Genomic DNA, 12,191 nt, shown 5'->3' on the forward strand with positions numbered 1-12,191 from the left:
TCTTAAATTCTCTCTGTGTCCTTTTTAAGCCCTCTCAGGTTTTATGTGGAGTTCATTAGCACGTTGGGTGCCACTCTGTTGAAATAAGAGCGGCGAGGCTGCATCCCCGTCACCCGGCTGCCCACATGGCTAGCTTATGCCCCTAAATAATTACATGGAAACTGTATTCTTTTAAACACTGCCTGGCCCATTAGTTCCGGCCTCTTATTGGCTAGCTCTTACATATTGATCTAACCCATTCCTAATATTCTGTGTAGTACCACGAGCTGGCTTACCAGGAAAGATCTTAACCTGTGTCTGTCTGGAGTGGGAGAATCATGGCGACTCCTTTACTCGGGTTCTTTCTCCCAGCATTCTGTCTGTTTACTCCACCCACCTAATTTTCTGTCCTATTAAAGGGGCCAAGGCAGTTTCTTTATTACTTAACCAATGAAACAACAGATAGAAAGATGACCCACCTCCATCAATCAAACTCAGCAGGCATGCTCTTAACCACCAAGACATCTCTCCTGCCTCTTCCTTCTGCTTCCAGTAGAGGGCACCAAACCTCATTTTGAAGCAATTATGTGATGTCCAGGAATCGAACTTCTGATCTTTGGAAGAGCAGGCAATGCTCTTAACCACTGAGCCATCTTTCCGACCCGTTTTTCAACTTCTTTAACTAAACCAGGTTTACTCAATGTGGTGTGTGGATCACATCTGCATTCCCCTAACATGTGGAGTACAGGGGTCTCCATGGACCTATTGGCTGTTCATGTACCTCATAGAGGAGGTCAGGATAAATTGTTTCTCTGGCTTTATTGGTTAACATTTTGCTGGTGTTTGTAGTCCTTTGATTGTCTTGGCTGTGAGTTCTCTTTAAGGCACATGAACATGGCAGTGTTTTCTTCTTCTAGCCATCTTGCCTTACTCTCCTTAGTGTTGTCTCTGAAGCACGATGTCTCATGGTGATAGAGCTGTGAGTCTTTAACATCCTACAAAAACGTTTGCCCAATTCAGTCACAATAACGTGTGCCCTGGCCTTTGCCCTGACTCTATGTCTGCACTTGGCCTCATCCAACTCAGCAGCCAATGCTCTTAAGCACTGAGCCATCTCTCCTGCCTCTTCCTTCTGTTGCCAGTAGATGGCACCAAATCTCATTGTGAGAGCAAAATTGTGGTTGCCAGGAATCGAACTTCTGACCTTTAGAAGGGCAGCCAGGATTCTTAACCACTGAGCTATCTCTCGAGCGCTTCTTTCTGCATCCAAAAGAGGGCACAAGACCTCAGTGCAGGTGGTTGTGAGCCATTATGTGGTTGCTTGAAATTGGATACAGGAGGAAGAAAGAGCACGAAATGCTCTTAAACACTGAGCCATCTCTCCAACCCGTTTTTCTACTTCTTTACCTAAACCAGATGTACTCAATGATGTGTGGATCACATCTGCATTTTCCTAAAATTTGAAGTACAGGGGTCTCTATGGATCTGTTGGCCATTCGTGTACCTCATAGAGGAGGTGTAGACAAATTGTTTCACTGTCTTTAAATTGGTTAAGCTTTTGTTGGTGTTTGTTCCTTGTATGTCTTCGATGTGAGTTCTTCTTCAGGCACATGAACATGCTAGTATTTTCTTCTTCTAACCATCCTGCCTTACTCTGCTTGGTGGTGTCTCTGAAGCATGCTGGCTCATGGTGATAGAGCTGTGAGTCTTTATTATCCTAACAAAATATTTTGCCTGATTCAGTCCCAACAACCTGGGTCCTGGCTGTATGTCTGCACTTGGCCTCATCAAACTCAGCAGGCATGCTCTTAACCACCAAGACATCTATCCTGCCTCTTCCTTCTTCTTCGAGTAGAGGGCACCAAACCTCATTTTGAAGCATTTATGTGATGTCCAGGAATCGAACTTCTGATCTTTGGAAGAGCAGGCAATGCTCTTAACCACTGAGCCATCTCTCCGACCCGGTTTTCCACATCTTTAATTAAACCAGGTTTACTCAATGTGGTGTGTGGATCACATCTGCATTCCCCTAACATGTGGAGGACAGGGGTCTCCATGGACCTATCGGCTGTTCATGTACCTCATAGAGGAGATCAGGATAAATTGTTTCTCTGGCTTTAAATTGGTTAACATTTTGCTGGTGTTTGTAGTCCTTTGATTGTCTTGGATGTGAGTTCTCTTTAAGGCACATGAACATGCCAGTGTTTTCTTCTTCTAGCCATCTTGCCTTACTCTCCTTAGTGTTGTCTCTGAAGCACGATGTCTCATGGTGATAGAGCTGTGAGTCTTTAACATCCTAAAAAAACGTTTGCCCAATTCAGTCACAATAACCTGGGCTCTGGCCTTTGCCCTGACTCTATGTCTGCACTTGGCCTCATCCAACTCAGCAGTCAATGCTCTTAAGCACTGAGCCATCTCTCTGCCTCTTCCTTCTGTTGCCAGTAGATGGCACCAAATCTCATTTTGAGAGCAAAACTGTGGTTGCCAGGAATCGAACTTCTGACCTTTAGAAGGGCGGCCAGGATTTTTAACCACTGAGCTATCTCTCGAGCGCTTCTTTCTGCATGCAAAAGAGAGCACAAGACCTCACTGCAGATGGTTGTGAGCCATTATGTGGTTGCTTCAAATTGGATACAGGAGGATGAAAGAGAACGAAATGCTCTTAAACATCGAGACATCCCTCCAACCCGTTTTTCTACTTCTTTACCTAAACCAGATGTACTCAATGATGTGTGGATCACATATGCATTTTCCTAACATTTGAAGTTCAGGGGTCTCCATGGATCTGTTGGCCATTCGTGTACCTCATTGAGAAGGTCTAGACAAATTGTTTCACTGGCTTTAAATTGGTTAAGCTTTGTTGGTGTTTGTTCCTTTGTATGTCTTGGATGTGAGTTCTTCTTCAGGCACATGAATATGCTAGTATTTTCTTCTTCTAATCATCCTGCTTTGCTCTTCTTGGTGGTGTCTCTGAAGCATGCTGGCTCATGGTGATAGAGCTGTGAGTCTTTATTATCCTTACAAAATGTTTTGCCTGATTCAGTCCCAACAACCTGGGTCCTGGCTGTATGTCTGCACTTGGCCTCATCAAACTCAGCAGGCATGCTCTTAACCACCAAGACATCTCTACTGCCTCATCCTTCTGCTTCCAGTAGAGGGCACCAAACCTCATTTTGAAGCAATTATGTGATGTCCAGGAATCGAACTTCTGATCGTTGGAAGAGCAGGCAATGCTCTTAACCACTGAGCCATCTCTCCGACCCGTTTTTCGAATTCTTTAACTAAACCAGGTTTACTCAATGTGGTATGTGGATCACATCTGCATTCCCCTAACATGTGGAGTACAGGGGTCTCCATGGACCTATTGGCTGTTCATGTACCTGATAGAGGAGGTCAGGATAAATTGTTTCTCTGGCTTTAAATTGGTTAACATTTTGCTGGTGTTTGAAGTCCTTTGATTGTCTTGGATGTGAGTTCTCTTTTAGGCACATGAACAAGCCAGTGTTTTCTTCTTCTAGCCATCTTGCCTTACTCTCCTTAGTGTTGTCTCTGAAGCACGATGTCTCATGGTGATAGAGCTGTGAGTCTTTAACATCCTAAAAAACGTTTGCCTAATTCAGTCACAATAACGTGGTCCCTGGCCTTTGCCCTGACTCTATGTCTGCACTTGGCCTCATCCAACTCAGCAGCCAATGCTCTTAAGCGCTGAGCCATCTCTCCTGCCTCTTCCTTCTGTTGCCAGTAGATGGCACCAAATCTCATTTTGAGAGCAAAACTGTGGTTGCCAGGAATCGAACTTCTGACCTTTAGAAGGGCAGCCAGGATTCTTAACCACTGAGCTATCTCTCGAGCACTTCTTTCTGCATCCAAAAGAGGGCACAAGACCTCAGTGCAGATGGTTGTGAGCCATTATGTGGCTGCTTGAAATTGGATACAGGAGGAAGAAAGAGCACGAAATGCTCTTAAACACTGAGCCATCTCTCCAACCCGTTTTTCTACTTCTTTACCTAAACCAGATGTACTAAATGATGTGTGGATCACATCTGTATTTTCCTAACATTTGAAGTACAGGGGTCTCCATGGATCTGTTGGCCATTCGTGTACCTCATAGAGGAGGTCTAGACAAATTGATTCACTGGCTTTAAATTGGTTAAGCTTTTGTTGGTGTTTGTTCCGTTGTATGTCTTGGATGTGAGTTCTTCTTCAGGCACATGAACATGCTAATATTTTCTTCTACTAACCATCCTGCCTTACTCTGCTTGGTGGTGTCTCTGAAACATGCTGGCTCATGGTGATAGAGCTGTGAGTCTTTATTATCCTAACAAAATGTTTTGCCTGATTCAGTCCCAACAAGCTTGGCCCTGGCCTCATCAATCTCAGCAGGCATGCTCTTAACCACCAAGACATCTCTCCTGCCTCATTTTGCTTCCAGTAGAGGGCACCAAACCGCATTTTGAATCAATTATGTGATGTCCAGGAATCGAACTTTTGATCTCTGGAAGAGCAGGCAATGCTCTTAACCACTGAGCCATCTCCCCACCCGTTTTTCAACTTCTTTAACTAAACCAGGTTTACTCAATGTGGTGTGTGGATCATATCTGCATTCCCCTAACATGTGGAGTACAGGTGTCTCCATGGACCTATTGGCTGTTCATGTACCTGATAGAGGAAGTCAGGTTAAATTGTTTTCTGGCTTTAATTTGGTTAACATTTTGGTGGTGTTTTTAGTCCTTTGATTGTCTTGGATGTGAGTTCTCTTTAAGGCACATGAACATGCCAATGTGTTCTTCTACTAGCCATCTTTTTCTAGCCATCTTGCCTTACTCTCCTTAGTGTTGTCTCTGAAGCACGATGTCTCATGGTGATAGAGCTGTGAGTCTTTAACATCCTAAAAAAAGGTTTGCCTAATTCAGTCACAATAACGTGTGCCCTTCCCTTTGCCCTGACTCTATGTCTGCACTTGGCCTCATCAAACACAGCAGCCAATGCTCTTAAGCACTGATCCATCTCTCCGACCCGTTATTCAAATTCCTTAACTAAACCAGGTTTACCCAATGTGGTGTGTGGATCACATCTGCATTCCACTAACATGTGGAGTACAGGTGTCTCCATGGACCTATTGACTGTTCATGTACCTGATAGAGGAAGTCAGGATAAATTGTTTCTCTGGCTTTAAATTGGTTAACATTTTGCTGGTGTTTGTAGTCCTTTTTATTGTCTTGGATGTGAGTTCTCTTTAAGGCACATGAACATGCCAGTGTTTTCTTCTTCTAGCCATCTTGCCTTACTCTCCTTAGTGTTGTCTCTGAAGCACGATGTCTCATGGTGATAGAGTTTTGAGTCTTCAACATCCTTAAAAAACTTTTGCCCAATTCAGTCACAATAACGTGTGCCCTGGCCTTTGCCCTGACTCTATGTCTGAAATTGGCCTCATCAAACACAGCAGCCAATGCTCTTAAGCACTGAGCCATCTCTCCTGCCTCTTCCTTCTCTTGCCAGTAGATGGCACCAAATCTCATTTTGAGAGCAAAACTGTGGTTGCCAGGAATCGAACTTCTGACCTTTGAAGGGCAGACAGGATTCTTAAGCACTGAGCTATCTCTCGAGCGCTTCTTTCTGCATGCAAAAGAGGGCACAAGACCTCAGTGCAGATGGTTGTGAGCCATTATGTGGCTGCTTGAAATTTGATACAGGAGGAAGAAAGAGCACGAAATGCTCTTAAACACTGAGCCATCTCTGCCACCCGTTTTTCTACTTCTTTACCTAAACCAGATGTACTCAATGATGTGTGGATCACATCTGCATTTTCCTAACATTTTAAGTACAGGGGTCTCCATGGATCTGTTGGCCATTCGTGTACCTCATAGAGTAGGAGTAGACAAATTGTTTCCCTGGCTTTAAATTGGTTAAGCTTTTGTTGGTGTTTGTTCCTTTGTATGTCTTTGATGTGAGTTCTTCTTCAGGCACATGAACATGCTAGTATTTTCTTCTTCTAACCATCCTGCCTTACTCTGCTTGGTGGTGTCTCTGAAAATGCTGGCTCATGGTGATAGAGCTGTGAGTGTTTATTATCCTAACAAAATATTTTGCCTGATTCAGTCCCAACAACCTGGGCCCTGGCCTCATCAAACTCAGCAGGCATGCTCTTAACCACCAAGACATCTCTCCTGCCTTTTCCTTCTGCTTCCAGTAGAGGGCACCAAACCTCATTTTGAAGCAATTATGTGATGTCCAGGAATCGAACTTCTGATCTTTGGAAGAGCAGGCAATGCTCTTAACCACTGAGCCATCTCTCCGACCCGTTTTTCAACTTCTTTAACTAAACCAGGTTTACTCAATGTGGTGTGTGGATCACATCTGCATTCCCCTAACATGTGGAGTACAGGTGTCTCCATGGACCTATTGGCTGTTCATGTACCTCATAGAGGAGGTCAGTATAAATTGTTTCTCTGGCTTTAAATTGGTTAACATTTTGCTTGTGTTTGTAGTCCTTTTTATTGTCTTGGATGTGAGTTCTCTTTAAGGCACATGAACATGCCAGTGTTTTCTTCTTCTAGCCATCTTGCCTTACTCTCCTTGGTGTTGTCTCTGAAGCACGATGTCTCATGGTGATAGAGCTGTGAGTCTTTAACATCCTAAAAAAACGTTTGCCCAATTCAGTCACAATAACGTGGGCCCTGGCCTTTGCCCTGACTCTATGTCTGCACTTGGCCTCATCCAACTCAGCAGCCAATTCTCTTAAGCACTGTGCCATCTCTCCTGCCTCTTCCTTCTGTTGCCAGTAGACGGCACCAAATCTCATTTTGAGAGCAAAACTGTGGTTGCCAGGAATCGAACTTCTGACCTTTAGCAGCGCAGCCAGGATTCGTAACCACTGAGCTATCTCTCGAGCGCTTCTATCTGCATGCAAAAAAGGGCACAAGACCTCAGTGCAGATGGTTGTGAGCCATTATGTGGTTGCTTGAAATTGAATACAGGAGGAAGAAAGAGCACGAAATGCTCTTAAACACTGAGCCATCTCTCCAACCCGTTTTTCTACTTCTTTACCTAAACCAGTTTTGCTCAATGATGAGTGGATCACATCTGCATTTTCCTAACATTTGAAGTACAGGGGCCTCCATGGAATTGTTGGCCATTCGTGTACCTCATAGAGGAGGTCTAGGTAAATTGTTTCACTGGCTTTAAATTGGTTAAGCTTTTGTTGGTGTTTGTTCCTTTGTATGTCTTGGATGTGAGTTCTTCTTCAGGCACATGAACATGCTAGTATTTTCTTCTTCTAACCATCTTGCCTTGCTCTGCTTGGTGGTGTCTCTGAAGCATGCTGGCTCATGGTGATAGAGCTGTGAGTCTTTATTATCCTAACAAAATGTTTTGCCTGATTCAGTCCCTACATTCTGGGTCCTGGCTGTATGTCTGCACTTTGCCTCATCAAACTAAGCAGGCATGCTCTTAACCACCAAGACATCTCTCCTGCCTCTTCCTTCTGCTTCCAGTAGAGGGCACCAAACCTCATTTTGAAGCAATTATGTGATGTCCAGGAATCGAACTTCTGATCTTTGGAAGAGCAGGCAATGCTCTTAACCACTGAGCCATCTCTCCGACCCGTTTTTCAACTTCTTTAACTAAACCAGGTTTACTCAATGTGGTGTGTGGATCACATCTGCATTCCCCTAACATGTGGAGTACTTGTTTCTCCATGGACCTATTGGCTGTTCATGTACCTCATAGAGGACGTCAGGATAAATTGTTACTCTGGCTTTAAATTGGTTAACATTTTGCTCGTGTTTGTCGTCCTTTGATTGTCTTGCATGTGAGTTCTCTTTAAGGCACATGAACATGCCAGTGTTTTCTTCTTCTAGCCATCTTGCCTTACTCTCCTTAGTGTTGTCTCTGAAGCACGATGTCTCATGGTGATAGAGCTGTGAGTCTTTAACATCCTAAAAAAAACGTTTGCCCAATTCAGTCACATTAACGTGGGCCCTGGCCTTTGCCCTGACTCTATGTCTGCACTTGGCCTCATCCAACTCAGCAGCCAATGCTCTTAAGCACTGAGCCATCTCTCCTCCCTCTTCCTTCTGTTGCCAGTAGATGGCACCAAATCTCATTTTGAGAGCAAAACTGTGGTTGCCAGGAATCGAACTTCTGACCTTTAGAAGGGCAGCCAGGATTCTTAACCACTTAGCTATCTCTGGAGCGCTTCTTTCTGCATGCAAAAGAGGGCACAAGACCTCAGTGCAGATGGTTGTGAGCCATTATGTGGTTGCTTGAAATTGGATACAGGAGGAAGAAAGAGCACGAAATGCTCTTAAACACTGAGCCATCTCTCCAACCCGTTTTTCTACTTCTTTACCTAAACCAGATGTACTCAATGATGTGTGGATCACATCTGCATTTTCCTAACATTTGAAGTACAGGGGTCTCCATGGATCTGTTGGCCATTCGTGTACCTCATAGAGGAGTTCAAGACAAATTGTGTCACTGGCTTTCAATTGGTTAAGCTTTTGTTGGTGTTTGTTCCTTTGTATGTCTTGGATGTGAGTTCTTCAGGCACATGAACATGCTAGTATTTTCTTCTTCTAACCATCTTGCCTTGCTCTGCTTGGTGGTGTCTCTGAAGCATGCTGGCTCATGGTGATAGAGCTGTGAGTCTTTATTATCCTAACAAAATGTTTTGCCTGATTCAGTCCCTACAACCTGGGTCCTGGCTGTATGTCTGCACTTGGCCTCATCAAACTCAGCAGGCATGCTCTTAACCACCAAGACATCTCTCCTGCCTCTTCCTTCTGCTTCCAGTAGAGGGCACCAAACCTCATTTATAAGCAATTATGTGATGTCCAGGAATCGAACTTCTGATCTTTGTAAGAGAAGGCAATGCTCTTAACCACTGAGCCATCTCTCCGACCCGTTTTTCAACTTCTTTAACTAAACCAGGTTTACTCAATGTGGTGTGTGGATCACATCTGCATTCCCCTAACATGTGGAGTACAGGTTTCTCCATGGACCTATTGGCTGTTCATGTACCTCATAGAGGACGTCAGGATAAATTGTTTCTCTGGCTTTAAATTGGTTAACATTTTGCTGGTGTTTGTAGTCCTTTTTTTGTCTTGGATGTGAGTTCTCTTTAAGGCACATGAACATGCCAGTGTTTTCTTCTTGTAGCCATCTTGCCTTACTCTCCTTAGTGTTGTCTCTGAAGCACGATGTCTCATGGTGATAGAGCTGTGAGTCTTTAACATCCTAAAAAAACGTTTGCCCAATTCAGTCACAATAACGTGGGCCCTGGCCTTTGCCCTGACTCTATGTCTGCACTTGGCCTCATCCAACTCAGCAGCCAATGCTCTTAAGCACTGAGCCATCTCTCCTGCCTCTTCCTTCTGTTGCCAGTAGATGGCACCAAATCTCATTTTGAGAGCAAAACTGTGGTTGCCAGGAATCGAACTTCTGACCTTTAGAAGGGCAGCCAGGATTCTTATCAACTGAGCTATCTCTAGAGCGCTTCTTTTTGCTTTCAAAAGAGAGCACAAGACCTCAGTGCAGATGGTTGTGAGCCATTATGTGGTTGCTTGAAATTGAATACAGGAGGAAGAAAGAGCACGAAATGCTCTTAAACACTGAGCCATCTCTGCCACCTGTTTTTCTACTTCTTTACCTAAACCAGGTGTACTCAATGATGTGTGGATTACATCTGCATTTTCCTAACATTTGAAGTACAGGGGTCTCCATGGATCTGTTGGCCATTCGTGTACCTCATAGAGGAGGTCTAGGTAAATTGTTTCACTGGCTTTAAATTGGTTAAGCTTTTGTTGGTGTTTGTTCCTTTGTATGTCTTGGATGTGAGTTCTTCTTCAGGCACATGAACATGCTAGTATTTTCTTCTTCTAACCATCCTGCCTTACTCTGCTTGGTGATGTCTCTGAAGCATGCTGGCTCATGGTGATAGAGCTGTGAGTATTTATTATCCTAACAAAATGTTTTGCCTGATTCAGTCCCAACAACCTGGGTCCTGGCTGTATGTCTGCACTTTGCCTCATCAAACTCAGCAGGCATGCTCTTAACCACCAAGACATCTCTCCTGCCTTTTCCTTCTGCTTCCAGTAGAGGGCACCAAACCTCATTTTGAAGCAATTATGTGATGTCCAGGAATCGAACTTCTGATCTTTGGAAGAGCAGGCAATGCACTTAACCACTGAGCCATCTCTCCGACGCGTTTTTCAACTTCTTCAACTAAACCAGGTTTACTCAATATGGTGTGTGGATCACATCTGCATTCCCCTAACATGTGGAATACAGGTGTCTCCATGGACCTATTGGCTGTTCATGTACCTCATAGAGGAGGTCAGGATAAATTGTATCTCTGGCTTTAAATTGGTTAACATTTTGCTGGTGTTTGTAGTCCTTTGATTGTCTTGGATGTGAGTTCTCTTTAAGGCACATGAACATGCCAGTGTTTTCTTCTTCTAGCCATCTTACCTTACTCTCTTTAGTGTTGTCTCTGAAGCACGATGTCTCATGGTGATAGAGCTGTGAGTCTTTAACATCCTAAAAATACGTTTGCCCAAATCAGTCACATTAACGTGGGCCCTGGCCTTTGCCTTGACTCTATGTCTGCACTTGGCCTCATCAAACTCAGCAGCCAATGCTCTTAAGCACTGAGCCATCTCTCCTGCCTCTTCCTTCTGTTGCCAGTAGATGGCACCAGATCTCATTTTGAGAGCAAAACTGTGGTTGCCAGGAATCGAACTTCTGACCTTTAGAAGGGCAGCCAGGATTCTTAACCACTGAGCTATCTCTCGAGCGCTTCTTTCTGCATGCAAAAGAGGGCACAAGACAACAGTGCAGATGGTTGTGAGCCATTATGTGGTTGCTTGAAATTGAATACAGGAGGAAGAAAGAGCACGAAATGCTCTTAAACACTGAGCCATCTCTGCCACCTGTTTTTCTACTTCTTTACCTAAACCAGGTGTACTCAATGATGTGTGGATTACATCTGCATTTTCCTAACATTTGAAGTACAGGGGTCTCCATGGATCTGTTGGCCATTCGTGTACCTCATAGAGGAAGTCTAGACAAATTGTTTCACTGGCTTTAAATTGGTTAAGCTTTTGTTGGTGTTTGTTCCTTTGTATGTCTTGGATGTGAGTTCTTCTTCAGGCACATGAACATGCTAGTATTTTCTTCTTCTAACCATCCTGCCTTACTCTGCTTGGTGGTGTCTCTGAAGCATGCTGGCTCATGGTGATAGAGCTGTGAGTCTTTATTATCCTAACAAAATGTTTTGCCTGATTCAGTCCCAACAACCTGGGCCCTGGCTGTATTTCTGTAATTGGCCTCATCAAACTCAGCAGGCATGCTCTTAACCATCAAGACATCTCTCCTGCCTCTTCCTTCTGCTTCCAGTAGAGGGCACCAAACCTCATTTTGAAGCAATTATGTGATGTCCAGGAATCGAACTTCTGATCGTTGGAAGAGCAGGCAATGCTCTTAACCACTGAGCCATCTCTCTGACCCGTTTTTCAACTTCTTTAACTAAACCAGGTTTACTCAATGTGGTGTGTGGATCACATCTGCATTCCCTAACATGTGGAATACAGGTGTCTCCATGGACCTATTGGCTGTTCATGTACCTCATAGAGGAGGACAGGATAAATTGTTCCTCTGGCTTTAAATTGGTTAACATTTTGCTGGTGTTTGTAGTCCTTTGATTGTCTTGGATGTGAGTTCCCTTTAAGGCACATGAACATGCCAGTGTTTTCTTCTTCTAGCCATCTTGCCTTACTCTCCTTACTGTTGTCTCTGAAGCACGATGTCTCATGGTGATAGAGCTGTGAGTCTTTAACATCCTAAAAAAACGTTTGCCCCATTCAGTCACATTAACGTGGGCCCTGGCCTTTGCCCAGACTCTATGTCTGCACTTGGCCTCATCAAACTCAGCAGGCAATGCTCTTAAGCCCTGAGCCATCTCTCCTGCCTCTTCCTTCTGTTGCCAGTAGATGGCACCAAATCTCATTTTGAGAGCAAAACTGTGGTTGCCAGGAATCGAACTTCTGACCTTTAGAAGAGCAGCCAGGATTCTTATCAACTGAGCTATCTCTAGAGCGCTTCTTTTTGCTTTCAAAAGAGAGCACAAGACCTCAGTGCAGATGGTTGTGAGCCATTATGTGGTTGCTTGAAATTGGATACAGGAGGAAGAAAGAGCACGAAATGCTCTTAAA

This window comes from Chionomys nivalis, chromosome 1 (genome assembly GCF_950005125.1).
Source record: "Chionomys nivalis chromosome 1, mChiNiv1.1, whole genome shotgun sequence".
NCBI lineage: Eukaryota > Metazoa > Chordata > Mammalia > Rodentia > Cricetidae > Chionomys > Chionomys nivalis.